The sequence below is a fragment of the Rhinolophus sinicus genome, linkage group LG02, assembly GCF_036562045.2.
Source record: "Rhinolophus sinicus isolate RSC01 linkage group LG02, ASM3656204v1, whole genome shotgun sequence".
Taxonomy (NCBI): domain Eukaryota; kingdom Metazoa; phylum Chordata; class Mammalia; order Chiroptera; family Rhinolophidae; genus Rhinolophus; species Rhinolophus sinicus.
In genome coordinates, this window is record NC_133752.1 from 173,172,381 (window position 1) to 173,186,421 (window position 14,041).

The window sequence follows — 14,041 nt, forward strand, 5'->3', positions numbered from 1 at the left end:
TGTCTGAGTATTCTGCAGTACCACTTGCTGTTCTGGTGTTTTTCAAAGGCAGCCTTAGATTAAAGAAGAAGCACCCGGTTCTTGACTGACACACGCCAGACTGCTCTGCCTGCCAGTCACGTGGCTCCACAGTTGTTCCCATAATTGCAGCTCACTGAGATCACTGCCATCATAAAAGCACGCAGAGGGTGAGGTGGTGACTTAGAACACAGAGCCTCTCTGTCAGGGAGACCAAGGGCAAGAAAGTCTTTAGAGTGGAGGTCAGAAGCCTCAGTTCTGTCTTATAAGATAGGTAGGAATTCATGGGGCAGCGGATGTAAGGAATGATACTCAGGGCAGCCACTAACAGAGTCTTCGTGCAAGTTAGAAAAATGTGCCCCCTCCAGGCAAATGTTGTGTTTCCCCGAAAATAAGACCTAGCTGGACAATCAGCTCTAATGCGTCTTTTGGAGCAAAAATTAATATAAGACCCAGTCTTATTTTAGTGTAATATAAGACCTGGTATAATAATAGAATAGAATAGAATAGAATACTGGTTCTTATATTAATTTTTGCTCCAAAAGACGCATTAGAGCTGATTGTCTGACTAGGTCTTATTTTTGGGGAAACAGTAGATTAGAAAATATGTCCCCCCATCCTGTCCTAAGGATGTAGCCTCATGCCCAGGACACAGGGCTTGGTAAGTGGACTGAGGCTGAATTCCAGCACCACTCACCATCTCAGCCAGGTGTCTGTGCAGTGCAGAAATTAACAAGAGCAAACAAACAAACAAACAAACAAACAAAAAAACCACACACACAACCCTATACAACTAACTGCACTGACCCAGACTTGCAGGACAGAAAAAAACGCCTGAATAAAGGTGTAGCTGCAAGGAAAACCGAAGCCAAGTCACATTGGGAGACCATCCAGGCATTTATTATCTCTAGAGTTAACGCCCAAAATGGGAAGTAATAGGAGATGAGGCTGGAGAGCTGGGCTCTGTCGCTCACACAGAGCTTATATCGCCAAAGAATTAATCCAGATATGGGTGTCAAGAGCACTGAAAGGAGTGGCCCGATCATCAGTGCTGTGTCAAGCTGTTCCAGAACCTGAGACAAAAGGTTAAATGGGTGTCCCTTTGTGCACCCATCAAAATATCCTCCCATGATTTGAACCAAATAGGAAAAGTTAATATAAACTCTCCAATCAAAAAAACCCCAAGCCCTTTATTGCCAATCTATTTACATACCTTCGTCCACCCTCATAAACCCATAGGGGGAACGTGACCGCCGCACCAGCCTGGGAACTACAGCCTGATTGGAAACAATTGTTCCTGTTGTGAAATAACCCAGTGTTGTAAAACAAACAAACCAAAACATCCTGTTTTTATAAAATTCTGATGTATTGTTTATCATGGACTGTTTTGCATTGATTTTGATTTTTAAAAATTTTGTATCAAATATTATTGATCTTTATGACTGAGGGTTTGGGTGCTCCCTTGATTTTTGTGCCCAAGGTAAGTGCCTCACTCTGCTCACCCCAACCTCACCCCGTGGATGAGATTTGCCTCCTATGGAAGGGTGTAACTGGGGATAGAGAAGGAACTCTGGCTGCACAGCAGAATCACCTAAGAAGTTTTAAAAGCTCTCCATGGCCTGGCCTAACCAATTAAATCAGAATTTCTGGGATTGGAGCCTAGGCATAGGTATGCTTTAAAATCTTTCCAGATGATTCTGTTTTGCAGCCAGGGTTGCAAACCATTGCCATAAACAGACATTTAAGATTAGATGTAAGGAATGGGAAGAGGGGCCTGGGTAACTAGGGGATGACGATTCCACTGGTCAAAGAAGTGACCCAGGAGGAGGGTTCAGGAGGAGAAACAGACGTGGGGATGGAGAGGACAGCAAATGAGTACAGTGTTGAGCCAGTTGAGTTTGAAGTCGAAATGCACAGATGAATAGGAGGATGTGAAGTTCCAGTCGGGACAGAGAATGGAAGATCAGGGAATGAAGTCAGAGGTGGAGGTGGAAGTTGTGAGAGGTCAGGTGATTATACTGGAAGCACAAGGAGAGGCCCCAAGAATGCCTAGTGGTGGAGAGCACTGCTCCATTCCTAAAAGGATTCTCTCCTGATGCCTCTGCCTCCATATCCAGTTTCACCTCTGACACTGGGGTATCTCCACCAAGATCTTTCCAGAAAGGGAAGCTGAATACTGTTTGCAGAACCACACTCTAGCTCAGAATGAATAAACCATGAGAACATACTGAAATTCTTCTTATGGATTTGCATTCAAAGGTTGGGAAGGCAGCTGTTGGGCTTGCCTGGAAAATTGGTGGATCAGCAAAAGAAGGACAAATTGGGCCAGCTATCCAATAACTTTCCCCAAACCTACTTAATCAGCAAAATTGGCTGGGATACTTGTTACAAATATAAATTCTCATACCTGGACCCAGACCTACTAAATCAAAACCTCTAGGAGGGCCCTGGGACTCTGCATTTTAAAGTTCCTATGTGACCCTTAAGATGGTGTGAGTTTGCTGCTGTGAGCGGCCGACCAACTGCCTGGGATGGGGGTTGGAGGGGGCGGGGGGAACGCAAGGCTCATAATACCAACATGGGCCAAGGAGCTGTGTCCTGCACAACTAGACTGAGAAACAATGGCTTGAACCAGAATGGGGGGAGAGGGGAGGCTGAAGAAAGGGGAAAAAAGAAAAAAAAAAGATGGTGTGAGTTTGGGAAGCACGGCTCTGTTGACAAGAAAAGGCTTCCCCTTTGCTCTGGTTTACAGCAAAGACTGTCCAGGCGTTTCCAATCTGGCTCAGGAAGGCAGGAAATGATTGACTTGATATGGCATAATCAATGGAAAGATTTTTCTGAGTCAGTGCTGTCCCTGTGGATATTCAGCTTCCAGTTTACATCTTCTTCTGTCCCTTGGTCCCACGTTATGCTCAGCCCACGCCTACCCCGCGTCTGCTGCATCCACACTGACCCTCACCACCCAGGACACACTCAGCCAGTTTCCCTAAAAGAAAATATTGCCAGAAGCAGGTTACTGCCTTGAAGTTTCAGAAGATAAATCCTTCCTGAGCCTCTTTCCTGGCACTTTTACCTATTTCCAGTTTGGTTTATACAGTCTGAAAGGTCTTTGTTCATCCATTCTGTTCAAGTCAGTTTAGAAAAGTAATGCACTTGAAAAAAAAAAGATTGCAAATGATCTCTGGCGGGCCCGGGGGGTGGGGGGGATCAATCTAAAAGCTTTCTCTGATTTTTTGCTTTGGATATGCTTTTCTCTTTTCTCATACTTGAGCTTTGTTCTTGTGTAGCTCTCCGAGGAAACAGCACTTTCCCAAGCTTGACAAAGAAAAGCCTCAGGGAAATAAAACTTGGACTTGATGAAATACACTCAGCCCAAAAAGTAAAGAATTTCCTTTCTGTTCTCCAGCCTCAGGCTTGTGGGTAGCTTTTATCACACTGGATTTAAGTGTTCTTGTATGAAAACAAAAAAAACTGATGGTTGATTAGCTGAAATCCATCCAAATTATTTAAGGATAAATTGGCAGTGAAAAGACCAGAACAGAAAAGAGGGAACCTGACAATGGTGTCCTAGAGTAAGATGCCATAATCCTAATTAGCCTGTGGCAAACAAAAGAAAACACGTTTCTCCCCAAACTTTATTTGTTCATCCAACAAATGCTCCTATGGCTACAGGCACTGTGCCAGGCCATGGGAATACAAGAGAAATAAAACAATTTCTCGTCTTCCTGAAACATACAGAATAGTCGGAGAAAAACAAGTAAAACAACAAATAAACATAATTTCAAATTATAAGTCCTCTGAAGGCCAGCTACCCTGGGAGAGCAGCACTGAAGTGACTGGCCATGGAAGTCCTCGCTAACGAAGTGATCCTTGAGCTGAGACACATATGTTGTGAAGAGAAGAGTTTGGGAGAGTTGGGAAGAGTCGGGGGAAGGCTCCAGTGGGAGGCATGTCAAGCTGGGGCCCCTCGAGAGAAGGACTTACAGAAAAACTTGTCTCTGAAATGAGTGACTAAAACCATTAAGAATATTAAGTTGAAGGACCAGAACCAAGAAGGGCTGGCAAACCAGAGAGGGGAGAGGCAATGAGTGCCTGAAATGGGTTAAAGGATGGTGAGATGTTGATTCCCTAGGCACTAGGGTACCAGGTATGGTCTGAGGTGACCAGAGCCCCAGATTGGCTATATCTGGCCATGGGCAGCAGCATACATTTACTCCTATGTCCCTTAAAACAATTGCATCACTTTCTAAGTGTCTCAGTAGGTGAAAATGATTCAGAGGCCTTGCTTAAGACTTTAGGCCCAAACCAGACAGCCTCATAAAAACCTATTTGGGATTAACCTCAACTATGTGCATAGGTTAGATCTTCAAATTTCCTCATGATACATAGAAAGTGCTTTCAAATTGGAATGCATTTCTGGGTGAAGGGATGCCTCGAGACAAGCAGGGGTCTGGGAAGCTATAGAAAGTGAGATAATGCCACAGTGTTGTGACACAAGCCTAAGAGGACATAAAAAAAAAAAAACACCACAGAATCTTTTTCACCCCAAGGAAGGGGCAGGTGGTGGCACGCATCTCTTTTCAGTTACACAAACTTCTGCTTTATTATTGGTTTGGAGCTATTTTTATTGCATGATAATATGTTTGCATATGTCCAGTGAATAGGATTAAGGATAATGATTTCATCTCACTTGCAGAAATGACTCTCTGTACCTTGTAGTGACATCTGATCTGTTTACATGGAGAGATGTGTGAGTGTGCATGTATATAGACCAGTGGACACCTGACATACATACAAAAGATTTCAGAGACTCTCCCAGGTCCCTAGAAAAGATATTAGAAGAGCATGAAAAGTTCTGCATGTATCCTTTATGCAGAAATGATAAAGAACTATTTTCCTTCCTATCCTCTTGTTTTCTCTTAAAATGAAATATAACACACACACACACACACACACACACACACACAGTAACCCCAGTGATCTGGCAAAAATACACAGGTACCAATTTGGTTTGTCACTGCCACCAGGTGTGTCAGAAAAAGAAACGAACAGAAGACCCAGCCAGTGCCTTTGAAAGGGTTGTGGGGGGAGGTGGGGGAGTGTGTCAACGTAATCAAAAGAACCATGTTCTGTGCACACTAGAATTTGTGCCTTTTGGAGGCTGCTTCTCCTCACGTTGTCCTCCTCTTTCCTGATACAGAGACCTTCTGGGAATTTAGAGGAAAAAATAGCCACTCTTACTAGGATCTCTGTGATGAGGTCAAACCCATCTATGCAATTTCTCACACAGTTCATGACACTCTGGGACTTGTAACGTAAGGTTGTCCTGAACTTCTGATTCTTAAGTCTTTAACTTTAATTTCACCTTAACATAATTTTCTCTTCATTATTTTGCCAGGTCTCTGATTTTAAAACCCTTCTTCCTACCTATCAGCCCTCTCTTCCTATCCCCTCACCCACATTCCCATACTTTCTTCCCAGCTCTGTCTTGGTTTCTCTCTGTCTCTTTCTCTCTCTCTCTCATAGTTAAGTCCAGTCAGATGCTCCCTCTGACCTTCATCCTTGTTCCCAAGTGTTCATAGAATTCATGGGCTTATGACTCAGATGACTAAACTCGTGCTATGCAAGTGCAACCCACAGACCTTTTTGATTTTGCTTAGCAATACAAATAATTAGGGTTCTTTCTTATGCAATTAATTTAATCACCCTCAAACAGCAACATGGACTAGTTTTTTTGTACTTAAACAATGGTAGCTTTTATGTAAAGAACTAAATCTGGCAATATTTCAGGCATTGACTGCATGTATCTGAGGCAGAAGTACAGGGAGGCACACTGGTTTTTATCAAGTTCAATTATCTTTGCGAAGGATTCCACATTGTCACCACGTCCACAATAAAACGATGTCAAATATAGCTCAGGAGTATACACGCAGCTTTCTGTATCCGTGGGCTCTGTATCCGTGGGTTCAACCAACCTCAGATAGAAAATATTCAGGGAAAAAAAATGGACAAGTTGCTGACATGTACTACGTAGTTAGGCCGACAATGGCTGCTTCTGTACTGAACATGTACAGACTTTTTCCTTGTCGTTATTGCCTCAACAACACGGTATAACAACTACTTATATAGCATTTACATTGTATTAGGTATTACAAGTAACCTAGAGATGACCTAGAGATGCACGTAAGTCATATGCAAATACTATGCCATTTTACATAAGGAACTTGAGCATCTACAAGGGATCCTGGAACCAACCCCCAGCGCTTATGGAGGGATGACTGTGCTCTAGTCACATGGCACCTTCCCTAAGCAAGGCTGTGAAAAACTGTTCTGTAAAATCCAGCCAGGCAATGGATTATGACATTGTCATGTGGGTGTCAGGCGTGGTCTCTGGTCCCACTCCCCACATAAGAAAGCAGGATATGGTGAGGTCAAAAAGGAACACCCACAGAGCCATAGATAGGGGAATCATACCACTATAGTCTTGCTGGCGGCTGGGTTGGAGACACAGGAAGCAGGAGACACACAATCCACAACCTGCCATCCACTTCTCTGACAACCAACCCCACTTGCTTGCTACAATCCACCGTGCTAACTGCAATCCGCTCTTGCTAGCTCAGCCACCATCTTCTTGCTAGCCCCCATTTTTCTGTTAGCATAGCCACGGCAGTTATATTAGTGGCCAATGGCTCACTGGTTACAGCTGACGGCCAACTAGCCACAGTTGATGGCCATCCAATCACAGTTGATGGCCATTTACTACCTGAGCCAGCACCTGTCTATGTGAGGCCGAGAGCCTGGAAACTGCTCTCTGGGGTTCTGTCCCCACAGACATACAACAGTAGCACTTACTATAATGTGAGGGCACATCCAAACAACAGAGAGCATTTTCATTTTCACCTGAGGGCTAGGGAAGTATTTGGGTTGCAGGTGTGGGGGAAGAATAAAACCAGTAACCTCTTTGTAGTTCTTAAGATTCAAATACCGGGAATGACAACTTGGCAAGTAAAATCCAGAACCCTGAGAGTTCCAAGACTCGTTAGCTTATCTAGTCCCCTTCTAACACCTCACTCCTAACACAGAATTCCCCACATTGGGGAGATCCAGGATGGCAGCATAGATAAACCCTGTTCTTGCCTCCTCCAGTGACCGCATTAAAATTACAACTAAAATTATAGAACAATCAACCCGGAGAACCACCTGAAGTCTAGTAGAACAGAAGTTTTATAACTAAGGAGATAAAAAAGAAGCCACATCAAGACTGGTAGGAGGGGCAGAGACACGGAACGGGCTGGTACCACACCTGCTGTGGCAGCTGAGAATTGGGAAAGATATCAGGACTGCAGAGGTCCCAGCAGAGGAGCAAGAGACCCCAGCACCATACCAAGCTCCCCAACTGGGAGGAGGAGCCCCCACAACACCTGACTGTGAAAAACAGTGGTGATTGTGACCATCCAGGCGGAATGACAGGCTATGGGAAACCCAGACATCATTTTAAAGGGCCCTCGCACACACTCGCTCGCAGGCACTCACCGTGGGCTCCAGCAGAGGGACAGTGGCTTGGGAGGCATCAGAGACCTACAGGAAACACCTGAGTTGTTGACTTAGCACAAGGACTGGATGGACCATCGCCATTTTCCCTGTGTAGAATTTTTTACTTGGCCAGCCGGCAGGCAGGCGCCATCTTTCCTGTGTTGAGCCCACATTCACACGGCCAAATCTGAATCTTCCTTGACCTGGTGAACTCTACTCAGTCCACCCCTAGGATCCCGCCCCGCCCAACTCAGACAACACCGGAGGCTCTATCAGAGACTCAACCTTAAGGGAGCCAACAGGTGTCAGCAGGCCTCGGGGGTGTCCTGGTTTTTTGCAGAAGCCTGATACTGGTGGCTGCCATCCTCGGTTCACAGTGGCCTCTCCCACATGCTTTCCAGTCCAGTACAGGGAGTAAACATCTGCAGATTGTTTTGTAGCTCCTACAGGGACTACCTGGTGGGGTAGTCCCTGGCTGATCACAGGCAGTGGATGATGACCTGGGCCTGCACTGGAGCCCCTTCCCAAGAATTCCCAGAACCAACATACTTGGAGGTTGGCTTCAGACCACAGTATCACCCAATTAACTGCACGAGCAGCTCACACAAAGTGGGTTTCAACAGGCACCAGAGCCTGCTGGGGCGAATCCCACTCAGCGGGATAACCCCCCTGCACAGCAGCCTATCAGCTGAGGACGTGGCCAAACCCCACAGCCAGTCAGCATGAGGATCAATCCCACCTACTGATGTGCCAACAGCAATCAAGACTCAACTATAACAGCAGGATACACACAAGGGACGCTCCTGGAGAACTCCTGGACCTGGAAGCAGGTGACCAGGGAGACTATACCAGGGCCCCATAGGGCACCCACTGTATAAGGCTACCTGGCCAAGACTGGGAGACATATATAGCAGCTCTACCTCATACATAGATACAAACACAGAGAGGCAGCCAAAATGAGGAAAGAAAGAAATGAGTCCCGAAGGAAAGAACAGAAGAAAAACTCCAGAAAAAGAACTAAATGAAGGGAGCAAACAACCTACCAGATACAGAATTCAAAACAATGGTTATAAGGATGCTCAAGGAACGTAGTGAGAACTTCAACAAAGAGATAGCAAGCATGAAAAGGACATAGAAACCATAAAAAAAGAACCAGTCAGAAGTAAAGAGTACAATAACTGAAATGAGGAATGCACTAGAAGGAATCACCAGCAGATGAAGCAGAAGATTGAATCAGCAATTTGGAAGACAATGTAGCAGAAAACACCCAATCAGAACAGCAGAAAGGAAAAAGAATCAAAAGAGAGAGAGAGAGAATAGTTTAAGAGGCCTCGGGGGAGAGGGGACAACGTCAAGGGCAACATTCACATCATAGGGGTCCCAGACGGAAAAGAGAAAAAGCAAGGGATTGAGAACCTATTTGAAGAAATAATGACTGAAAAGTTTTCTAATCTGGTGAAGGAAATAGACATACAAGTCGAGGAAGTGCAGAGAGTCCCAAAAAAGATGAACCCCAACAGGCCCACACCAGACACATTATAATTAAAATGGCAAAAGCTAAAGACAGAGAGAATCTTAAAAGCAGCAAGAGAAAGGCAACTAGTTACTTACAAGGGAGCTCCCATAAGAGTTCAGCTGATTTCTCAACAGAAACTTTGCAGGCAAGAAGGGATTGGCACAAAATATTCAAAGTGATGAAATGCAAGGATGTACAACCAAAATTACTCTACTCAGCAAGGCTATCATTTAAAATTGAATGAGAGATAAACAGTTTCCCAGACAACAAAAATAAAAGGTAAAGGAATTCATTGCCACCAAACCAGTATTACAAGAAATGCTAAAGGGACTTCTTTAAGAAGTAAAAGGGAATGGGGAGAAAACAGAACATAAAGATAAATAATAAAATCACAATAACTATCAACAATCACTTTATGTGTAAATGGATTAAATGCTCCAATCAAAAGACATAGGGTAACTGAATGGATAAGAAAACAAGACCCATGCATATGCTGTCTACAAGAGACCCACTTCAGATAGACAGGCACACAGATTGAAAGTAAAGGGATGAAAAAAGATATTTCATGCAAATAGAAACCAAAGAAAAGCTGGGTGGCAATACTTATATGAGACAAAATAGACTTTAAAACAAAAGTTATAATAAGAGACAAAGAGAGACATTACATAATGATAAAGGGATCAATCCAACAAGAGGATATAACCTTTGCAAACATTCATGAACCCACTTTGGGAGCACCTAATTATATAAAGGGAGAGACTGGCAGTAATACAATTATAGTATGGGATTTTAACACCTCATTGACACCAATGGACAGATCGACCAGACAGAAAATCAACAAGGAACAAGCGGCCTTAAATGACACACTAGACCAGATGGATTTAATTGATATTTTTAGAACATTTCACCCCAAAGCAGCAGAATATACATTCTTTTCAAGTGCACATGGAACATTTCCCAAGATAGAACATATGTTAGGCTATAAAACAAGTCACAATAAATTTAAGAAAATTGAAATCATATCAAGCGTCTTCTCCAACCACAATGGTATGAAAGTAGGAATCACAAGAAAAAAAATGAAAAACACACAAACACATGGAGGCTAAATAACATACTACTAAATAATGAATGGGTCAACAAAGAGACCAAGGAAGCCATCAAAAGATACCTTGAGACGATGAAAATGAAAACACAACAACACAAAATCTATGGGACACATTGGAAGCAGTCCTAAGAAGGAAATTCATAGCAATACAGGCCTACTTCAAGAAATAAGAAAAATCTCAAATAAACAATCTAAACTTACACTTAAAGGAACTATAAAAAGAATAGCAAACAAAGCCCAAAGTGAGTAGAAGGAAGGAAATAATAAAGATCAGGGTGGAAATAAATGAAAGAGTCTAAAAAAGCAATACAAGAGATCAATGAAACCCAGAGCTGATTCTTTGAAAATGGAAACAAAGTCTATAAACCTTTAATCAGACTCATAAAGAAAAAGAGAGAGAGGCCCCAAAGTGAAAGGATTATCATGCTGACTGGAGAAAACGAACTCTTCCTCGCCTTGTAATGCCTCCTTTGACAGCCTACTTCCAGAAGAGGCAGACGCTCATTTGGCTTGGGGATTGCAGGAAAGTGATCTGTGGTTTAACCAAAAAATATCAATCTTCACCCAGACCATCTCCCCACAATTTACATGCAGAGGGCAGAGAAGATAATTGGAAGAGAAATAAGAATAAAAGGCAGTTGGTAAGCAAGGAAAATGAGAGGAAGTTAAAATATATGATGACCATTGTCATTTTATTTGATTCTTTACTCAAACATCCCCTTAATGAAAAGTGTCTAACAGTGACCGCACAAGTATTGACAGGAGACAGAACACAAAACCAGAAATCTAGTCCTAATTGTTAATATTAAACCTGTTAGTCCTGAGTTCCTTCCTCTGTAAAGTGAGGGCTGTGAGGCACCAAGTAAAGAAGCTCTATGTGACCTCAAACTCTAACATTTGAGGCACTGGAGTGTTCCACTCTGAAGGATCAAGAAAGTTGTAGCAATCTGGAGGTTGCAGAAATCAGGGTCAGGCACGGATACGCTGCCACCCAGACCCATGGGAAACATCCTGAAGGAAAGCACTGTCCGCCCTGAGTGGAAGGCATTCCAGAAAAGGACCACAGGTAGTACCAGAGAATTTCCCAAAGCAGCAAGCAGCCTACAAGCTAGAGGCTGATTTCCCAGATTCTGGATCTCAGCAGTCAACACTGGAGAAAGGTTTTTCTGAACCTGGCACCTCCAATTCTGAAATAATCTGATGGTTCAGAATGAGGCTGGGACAAGGGCAAACCTTAGAACCCTGGTAGCAACAGAAGGACGTGGGCGAGGAAGGAAAAGATCGGTTGGGCACAACTCAGTTCTCAGCAGTAAGTCTGGACTTGAAGGAAGGAAATTCAGTTTGCATGGGGGTGTGGAGGGAAGAATGGGTGTTATTGCTGTGTTTCCAGGACCAGGCTGTACTCTTTGTTTTGGCACACTTTTTCTGACAAAAAGCCAATGTTCTCACCATATAAATATTCGTCGACAACAGCATATGAGACCAATATTTCTGAAGATGCCAGACTGCATGCAAATGGACTGGAAATACCTTGGAGAATTTCACAAAAATAAGACACAGGGCAATTAAACTCTGGCAGAGGAGATCGGAAGCAAATTCTCTAAAGACGGTGGGAGGGAGGACGCAAGCCGATCACAGGCGTATAGACAAGCCTTTTAAAATGGGATGCGTTTGCCTCAAACCCACTGGAGCACGGCAGTGCTGCCTCAAGCTCTTCACAGGAAAGCAGCTTTAGATGTTTGCTTTTGAGAGGCGTGACGGCTCTGAGGGCTGATGCCTGAAGTTTCACCGCCATCAAGTGGAACCAGTGAGTATAGCAGCTGTGGACGTCCTCTCGGCGGAAAGTGAGAGGCAGAGGTGAGATGCGGTCCATTTCTCATTTGACAATGAAAGATGAGAGAAAGCTTGTGAACTTCATTTCACTATCACCCATTTTTCAAAGGAGATGTCATTTTGGTTCCCAGCCATCAATCAACAGGCTTTGCTCAAGCACCAGGCTAGGCTATATTTGCACGTTCTATTTCAGCCCAGGTGGAAATGAAGACTTAACAGGTCTGGCTTTGAAACCCTCTTGGCCAATATCAGTGATTGCCAGATGCCAAAACCTCCTGCTCCCCAGACGTCCCCATTTTAACAACAGAGTTTAATTATGTGCAGAAGGCATAAGTCCTGAAGACAGGTTAGCAGGGGATGGCAAGTGCTAGTGAATGGGGAGCATTCTTCTACCGCTTGGCAGGAGCAAGAACTCAGCCAGGTGACAGCCTATTTGTCCAAACTCTGGAGACCACTTTATTTCTTAGAAGATAAACCAATTTCCAGTGATAGGTACCTTTTCATGTCCTCTTCTGTTTTTGAAGAGGTTGACTTGAGGACTGCAGTCATGGGGATACTTTTCTCTCCTAAGAAAGCACATCCAGAGTATCTTGTAGCTCTTCCTGTCACTCTGCCCGCTTTGCTTGGCTGATAGGCCAGAGACCAGAGAAGGAAAGCGGGAAGGGAATGTGTATTTCTTGAGACCTACACTGTGACAAAACAATATATGTGAAACTATATTGTTCTTCCTTCACAACAAACCTCACTGGGTATGGCCTCTCAAAAACACTAGAATAGTCTAGAAGGATATAAGTCCTATTATTAGTAGTAATTCTCCCTTTTCAATACAGTTACTATTAGTAATTCTCCCTTTTCAATACAAAACTTGGCTAATATTGGTGCAAAGCTGTGTGAGAAACAATACACCAAATCTTTGTGGGTGTGAATAGCCCTAATTCAGCATGTCACTAATTCACCTCCAACCTCACCTCACCTCTTTCCACACTGGGTTTTCTTTTCTTTCTTTCTTTCTTTCTTTCTTTCTTTCTTTCTTTCTTTCTTTCTTTCTTTCTTTCTTTCTTTCTTGTTTGTTTGGTGTTTTTTTAGAAATGTTTATATCAGTACGGTGAAATTAAATTTTAAGAGATACTGGATGTCACTACTTTGGATATCATTAGTTTATTATAAAAGAAAGACTTGGAAATTATTTACTTGATGAGATTTCACGTCAGTGGAATGGGCAGTTTCACATGATGCCATGTCAATAGGGATTTACTTCAGTCTACATACTTTCCAAGAATGTCACCGTCTCTAAATAAGAAATAATCCTTGTCGTTTAGAACTACTTTGGTGCCTCCACATTCTGGAAGAACTTTATCTCCAACCTTCCCGCTAACTGGTTGAATCTCTCCGCCCTTTCCTTTAGCGCCTGATCCAACAGCTACTACTAATTGCTTGCAATACTTTTCCTTGAGATTTTTCTGGAAGCACAATGCCTCCTTTGGTTACAGTTTCCGCAGCACTCCTTTCAACTAATATTCAGTCAGAGAGGGGGAGAAACTTTCTAAATACCTGCTCTGCCATGACTTCAGCAGCAGCAGGTGTGTCCTTTCCACACTGGGTTTTCATTTTGATGAAAAGCAGGGAGTCAGGCTCTTGGGAGGTAACTCCCTGATTCAGCTACAAGTTTTTAAATGTCATTCAGTTTCTGTGTATGGAAATTTCTTTTTTCCTTCACCAAAGAGCAATTTCCTATTGCCCTGCCCTGCAGAGCAATTTCTGGGATTAAGTAAACAATAGTTAGGTACCATGTCTTTTCTAAGAGATATTATGAACCAATTCTGTCACAAAGGGATCTGGATTTATTCCCTCCTGTAATTAAACCTCAGGTGAAGTGTGAAACTGGCTTTGAGGTCTCCTCCCTGTCTTACCTGGGCTGCCAAACCCCATTGCAAAGTTTCCACTCCTCTGCCTTCCTGGAGCAAAACCTCAGGGTCCATGACCCTTCTTGGTTCCCCTCTTACCTTTGCCATTCACCTCAAAAATTGGGGAAAACA

The 14,041-nt window shown here is 43.4% G+C and overlaps 1 pseudogene; it reads right to left on the reverse strand.

Annotated features, from left to right (window-relative positions):
* Positions 1 to 13,122: 13,122 nt before the first annotated feature.
* Positions 13,123 to 13,760, reverse strand: LOC141570135 (10 kDa heat shock protein, mitochondrial pseudogene; annotated as a pseudogene).
* Positions 13,761 to 14,041: the final 281 nt, after the last annotated feature.